Source organism: Cebus imitator, unplaced genomic scaffold (genome assembly GCF_001604975.1).
Source record: "Cebus imitator isolate Cc_AM_T3 unplaced genomic scaffold, Cebus_imitator-1.0 Scaffold152, whole genome shotgun sequence".
Taxonomy (NCBI): Eukaryota; Metazoa; Chordata; class Mammalia; order Primates; family Cebidae; genus Cebus; species Cebus imitator.
This window is the reverse complement of record NW_016107467.1, coordinates 3,039,555-3,046,667: the sequence shown is the minus strand read 5'-3', so window position 1 is coordinate 3,046,667 and position 7,113 is coordinate 3,039,555. Positions and strand designations below refer to the sequence as shown.

At 35.5% G+C, this 7,113-nt stretch overlaps 1 protein-coding gene across 1 annotated transcript in view; it reads left to right on the top strand.

Moving 5' to 3' along the window:
* The window catches only part of CNTN3 (contactin 3), a 336,227-nt gene that overhangs the window by 203,493 nt on the left and 125,621 nt on the right, over window positions 1-7,113 (top strand). The window lies entirely within an intron of this gene.

Sequence of the window (7,113 nt, the reverse complement as noted above, 5' to 3'; positions counted from 1 at the left end):
AAAAAAAAAAAAAAAAAAAAAAAAAAAAAAAAAAAAAAAAAAAAGAATCAAACTATAACTATGGGAGTGCAAAATACTAACAAATAACATGTAGTGAGCATTTAATTTAATATGGGCCACAGAGATGTACTTTATACATATTAAGTTATTTCATTTTCTCAACAGCGCCATTATTTTCCCCATGTTACAGTTGGGGACATAAGCTCAGAGTGTGTAGCTTACTCAAGGTCATGTAATTAGTAATCAGTAGAGCCAGATCAGAGCTCATACACCTGAGCACTACTTCCTACTGTTGCCCAGCATAATAAACAAACGTTTACTAGTAACCAGATGTACACATTGCTAGCAGTGTATGTCTTTATGGTAATATAATACTTCATATCTTCTTTAATCTGAAAACCTACCATTTTAAGGAGGAAGCATGCAGTGAGACAGAGCATAGATGATCCCGGGGAAGCCTGTTTGCACCAAGCAAGGCTGCCGCCTTCCATGTAAATATCAAGATGGTCATCATGTTTTATGGGGCTGCCAAATCCAAAGTTTTTAAAATACCTTCAATCATATTATAAGCTATTATATGTTTAATTCCTCTGTTAAGACACATTTCTGGTAATTCATGACCAAAAATGAGTTCATATTATTATTATATGATAAATTGAATAGTGGCAGAAAAACAAATAAATGTAAAAGAAAATACTTTCAGAGTACGCGGTGCCTTTTTAATGCCTTAATACCTCTTTCCTTAATTAACCTGTGTATCATAATTCTGATTGCCTAGTGACACTCACCCATATATCTGAACACTGCTAAATCTTTTATTCTTATCCCATTACCACGTTTATAATGGTGTAATTTGTGTTGGGGAAGCATCTGCTAAGTGTTAAGTAGGCATTTGAAGAACATATGGGTGGGTGGATCCTGTCAACCAGGAAAGGTTTCGGCTGACCCGGTTTGCCTGATGGGCTGTGGCTGCTTTGCTGATGTTGATGCTGACAGTGTACAATTCTGAACAAGGACTGCTTTCCTTCTGTGACTTCTGCCTTCCTTTCCCATGCCTACCTTTCAGAATGTATGGTAGAGCTTCCAAATGGGTTAAGTCTAGTTCTTGATTTTTTTTTTTTTTCCCAAAGAAGCTCAAAGCTTTCTGGGGCCTGATGGAAGGAAGAACATTGACATAGAGAACTGTGGAAGCAAAGCCAATTATTCTAACATGAAATAGATTTTTTGAAAAAACAAACAACAACAAAAACATAATCTCACAGACAGATAAAGTAAAAATGGCATGTTAGGGCTGTTTAACATTTTTCTTCTATTTAGTCAAACCCTTGAACAAAAGCCAGCATTCTGCGCCTCAGTCGTACCCAGGTCAAATACTGCAGGATTTGGGAATCCCAATCTATTAGAGCCCTAAGCTGACTGTTGGAGTAATGTTCCTTAATGAGATCGGTTGGCTAAGAGATGACACTGTTGTTCTTGTTAGTTCATAGAGTACCTTTTGAAGATCATCACATATAATTCCTCGTACCATTTTACTGCAAGGAGGGGTGAGGGAGGCATGTGAATGGCGGGGGTGGGGGAGTCAGTTTAAAAGAATGGATTTGAAGAAAGGCAAAGGTTTAGTGTTGTCTCCTACAAATTATCATCATGCTTGTTCCTAAGAATCTTAATTATGTCTTTCAGGAGCTCATTATTTATTTCAGAGAGAATAAGAAGGCTTCCTTCCAAGCCATTAGGTTTGGGATCTAAGTTGTAGCTTCATTTTTTTCTTCTTTATGTGGCATATGGAATAGAGCTTGGATTTAGGAAGGAGAAGGGGACAATAATGGCCAGTCTGAGTTAGTGTGTGCAGAACTGCTTAGATTTGAGGATCAGGGACTTAGGAATTGCGCTAGGTTCAAACACCGCGTCCCCCTCTTATTATGCCCGAGACCGTTAACCTTTATGGGCCTCAATGCTCTCATGTGTAAAATGGGGATAATACCTACTGCCTAATGGGATGGTGTGAAGATTAAAAAAGGTATCAGGGTGCAGTAAGATAACACCTGGCACAGTCAATTCTCATGAAGTATTAGTTGTTACTGTCACTACTGTTAGTATTGTTATTATCACAACTATAAAATACTCTTCTCAACATATGTAAGAGTTTTCAAAGCATATAGCATATAATGCACAAAAATAATGCTACAGGCCTTTTAGGAGTTACTTTTCTTTATTGTATTTGTTTCTGTAAAATGGTTTTTAAATAGACTTTTATGAGAGTCAGGCATAATCTTCCCATGAAAAAAGGAGAATATCTGTTTTCCTTATGTAACTAGACTTATTGAACAAGGTGTTAAAATAACTTCCAAAATTAATCCAACTTATTAATTCAGTGACCACATAAAGATGATTTAATTTAATTTAGTCTGTAATATAAAAGCCAGTATAATTCCATAAACTTTGTCTATAAATATCTACTCAAATATGCAGTATTTGAGAGATAAAGATCAGTAGTTTTTAATATTAAAATTCTGTATTTAAATACCTCAGTAACTTGTACACAGTTTCTCCTCTCAGTAACTTGTACACAAAGTTGGTTGAAGCTGCATGTTGACTGTATGAATCAAAACTGAAAAATTAATCAGTTGTATAAGACAAATGCCCAGAGTACATATATTGATCTCTAATACAGAAAACAGCAGGAATTAACTTTAATAATCAAACTAAAATGTGGTAACTAACATAAGAAATGAAAAAAAAGTGGTGGACTAGCTATTTTTTAAGTAAGTATAAGCAATTGATGAATCCTTATAAAATATGATTTCTCTGATTTTATCCAGGACTTCCTGAGATATGGAATACAAGGGGTCTCTCTGTTGTAGTTGTAAAGACCAGTCCATTTTATCTTGCCTGTATGCTTGTAGGCAATTTTGTGGGATGCCTGTGAAGAAAAAAGGGTAGGGTATATTGTGTATTGAAAGACTATTTTTGCCGTTTCTTAGAATATAATTTATCAGGAAATACTTGTTAGACTAAATATAATTACTGGTATTTATTTTATAGATTTTTTTGATAGAGAAGTTTTTTATAAAAATAAATCTGTTACTTGATTTTTAGAGCTATTTTCTATGTGTTTTTTCTTTTTTTAGCAGTTATGGAAACCTCTGTGTTCTCACTTGCTATAATTTTTCTTAAACTGAGTTTTTGAGTCATACTTAAAATACTTGAGATTCTAAAATTAGTGATTTGAAAGGCACTCAATTTCAGTGTATCTGATTATGAAAATTACATAATTAATATTTTTGGGATGCTTTATATACTCAATAAACTTCTAATATATTAGATTCTTAATAAATATTTACAGTGTAGATTTTATTTAAATTCATGTACCTATTATATTTATCAATGTTAATTGATTTTTGCTGTATGTTAGTTGCTTACTTTTTGAGAAACACTAGGATGATTTTAATTCAGTGAAATTATGTCTATCAGTCACTGTCCTGGCACTGCAAACGGCTAATGACTGGCTATTCCAAGAGCCAATGGTAGACCATCTGCCTCAGCTGTCAGCTGGGAGAACTGCTAGGGTTTCATCATCCACCTTTAAACATTTCCCCTTTAACCCAGGATGCAAATTTATCAACTACAGGAGAGAAAAGAACATTTTTAATTGCCAGGGTCCCATTTTATAGATGATGTTAGAATGTTAAATATAAATGATTTATTTTCCTACCTTGTTGTATGTCATCATCAAGGTTCAAAAGTTAAGTAGAATGAAGACCTTTCTCTCATTTTCAATTAATATCTGGATACCACCCAAAACAATGGCATGGAGTTGAGCATTTAATGAACAGCTGTTCCAATTTTGAAGGCAAAGCAATTTCTCTCTGGCTGCATAGAGATGTGACGAGATATTTCCACAACTTAAGATTAGAGACAGTCTACTGACATTTAGAAATAATTATTCCCATTTGGAAATAGCAAGTTAGAAATAGAACTCCAAATCACTGCTAGCTTTTGACACTCTTCAGAGCCATAGACGGACTCCCTGCTCATTCTGCACCACCTGTACTGTGAACCCCTGCCTTCGTGGCAAACTTAGCTCTGTCCGATTAATTTAGCAGAAAACATGCTGTGTTTTGTCATTTCTGCATTTTGAGTATTTCTCAGAATCGAAGTTCAGTCCTGTTAAGTTTCTATTCAAGGGAGATCAGATGAGTTGTTTTTTTTTTTTTTNTTTTTTTTTTTTTTTTTTTTTTTTTTTTTTTTGGAACATTTTCATTGGCTTATATTCTCTTGAGAGTAACATTTTAATCCTGGGTTTTTTTTCCTGCATAGTTCTTTTATTTTGCTCTGTCTATAAATATATACTATTTAGTCAGTTGTTTTGATGAAGGTTTATTCTTGCCACGTTGTCCATCTATTTTTAATATATAGTAGTATTTATGCATCTGCAAGTGTTTCTCTCAGTGTCTCCAAAAATTGCAGCAAAATACTATGAAAAAGCAGCTCCCGTTATTCAGTCTAATTGGTCATAGGAGTCAAATCTCCGTACACCATCGCTTTAAAGAGCTTCTTACTGTCAACAAAGCACAGGAAACTTGTTTGACACCTGCTTGTATCGCCTTCCACTGTCAGTATCTTAAGCTCCTCCAGTTGTTTTTGTCTGCTCCCTCATACACCATTTCTTCACTCCTTGAATCAGAAAGGACTGGTTGACTGCAGTATATGTAGTATCCAGCGCTGGCTCTCTGCTTCTCCCACAGAACCTACATTTTGATCCTCCTTTGTAGAATACCCTCTGAGGACACTCCCACAAGACCAAAATGACAACAAAAACAAGAACACTAACCACAAACATTTATTGAACGCTCATCATTTGTTATACATGCCTGTATGGATTTGGTATGTATTATCTTATTTAATCCACATGACCTACCTATGAGGTCATCATCTTAATTTTACAAACAAGGGAACTGAAGAATAGAGAGGAAAAGAATCTTTCCCTGGTTTACAGAGTTAACAGATACCAGAACCAGGGTTGGAACTTAGTCATGTTTTTAAATTGTTTTTAATTTGCTTTGTGTTTTTTTGTTTGTTTGTTTGTTTGTTTTTTGTATGTGTTTTCTGTTTTTGTTTGTTTGTTTGTTTTCGTGACAGGGTCTTTCTTTGTCATCCAGGCTGGGGTGCAGTGATACAATAACGGTTCACTGCAGCCCTGCCCTCCCAGGCTCAAGCAGTCTTCCCACCTCAGCCTCCTGAGTAGGTAGGACTACAGGCACGTACCACTATGCCCAGCTCATTTTTGTAGAGACAGATTTTCACCATGTTGCCCAGGCTGGCTCTGACTCTGGGATCAAGTCATCCACCTTCTTCAGCTTTCCAAATTGCTGGAATTATAGGCATGAGGCACTGCCTAGCCATATTCTCATATTTGTAATCACCACCCTAGACTGTCTTGTATATAAAATTAAACCTATAGAGAAGGTTTACGATTTTAAGGGTTAGAAGAGATCTTAAACACCAGCATTCCCCAACTCTTTTGGATTCGTGGATACATTTTAACTGTCAAAATGTTACTGTTGCTCACATAGAGAGGACAGCTTTGTGCAGTGGTTCAGGCTCTGACTCTCACTGCCTGGATTCAGATCCTTCCAACTATAATATAGGGGGCTTCCTCCATTAGCTTAGTTACCTCATCTGTAAAACAGGATGATAATAGTACTTTCCTCCTATACTAGTGTGAGGAATAAATAAGCTAATATGTACGAGTTGCCAAGATCAGTATTTGGCTCACGGTGATAAGTCAACTTAGCTGCTTTTATTGGTTTTCATATTTTTGAAAGAGAAAATATTTGATGCCCAAAAGCTATGATGAATTCAGGAACACTATTTGGCTGAAGTATATTTTTGTTAATCACGGTATTGCTCACACATTTTAAAAAGCAAGACCTGCATACATAAATTATAACATAGAATTAGTTCAGCCTCTCCATCAACCACAGCATGCCTATGGATTATCTAATCCTGATGGAAATTCCACAGACCCCGAAGAATTCACAAGAATTCACAGGTTGGCAACCAGAGGTATGTCATGTAAACCTCTCATTTCTCAGGTAAGAGAAAAAGCTAAGACCAGAGAGTTTAAATGAATTTATCAAAGGGCATATGCCTAAAGGACAAAGACAAGTGTAAACTTCAAATCCTATGACTCCAATGCAGAGGTCTGTCCTCTTTCCAAAAGTGCCCAAAAAGTTCATTTCAGGTTACTTTAACAATCAGAGATAGCATAGTCAAATACTTTTGTGTCCTTAAACAGCATTTTGTCCTCTGAATTGCTCTTCTCTACATTAGCTTTGTTGTTTCTCCTTGTTAAGTGACAGAGAAACTTCCCTTCATGTATTCATGTATAAAAAGCCAAAAGGAAATTTGGAGAGATGTTCTATACTCTGTCTACCAGCCGCCATTAAAGGTCATCTGGCACCCTAGGGGATGATGGCCAAATCCTTATTGCTAAGACTGTTCTTATTGGCTTTTATCACATTTTCTCTGGGGACCAAATGGTGCAAAGGAAAATTTGCTAATTCGAATTTGAAAATCCTTCTCTAACGAGAAGTGATAAAATTTATTATTTTTATCAGAGCCCAAGTAAGATAAGTGTCTATGAGTGACAGAAATAAAATATGGCTATGAGGTTGCTTGATCTGAAACATGGCACCCTAAATAGCCTATGATTTAACACATTCGAATCAGAAGCTAGAAAGACTCTTCAGTGCATGCCAGCAGATGATCAACTAATTGAATTAATAAAATAAAGGGATGAAAGAAATAAACATGCTTATAAATACCCCAGAAGATATATTATTGAGATAAAATGTGGTACAAAACAAATATGAGCAGTTCAGTAATTCCCAGAGCCCTATACAGCATATGGTCTCAGAAAAGACAGAAAAAGTGTGTAGAAACAGAGGACTCAAGTCCCAGAGGGTAACCAAAATAGATGCATTGCTTTTACTTATAACAGAATATGAACTGCCAAAATGTAAATGACAGAAAAAAAGAGATCTTTATATCACCTCAGTTAATATTAAGAAAAATAAATTAAAAAAAAAAACAAGATAAATCATCAGGACA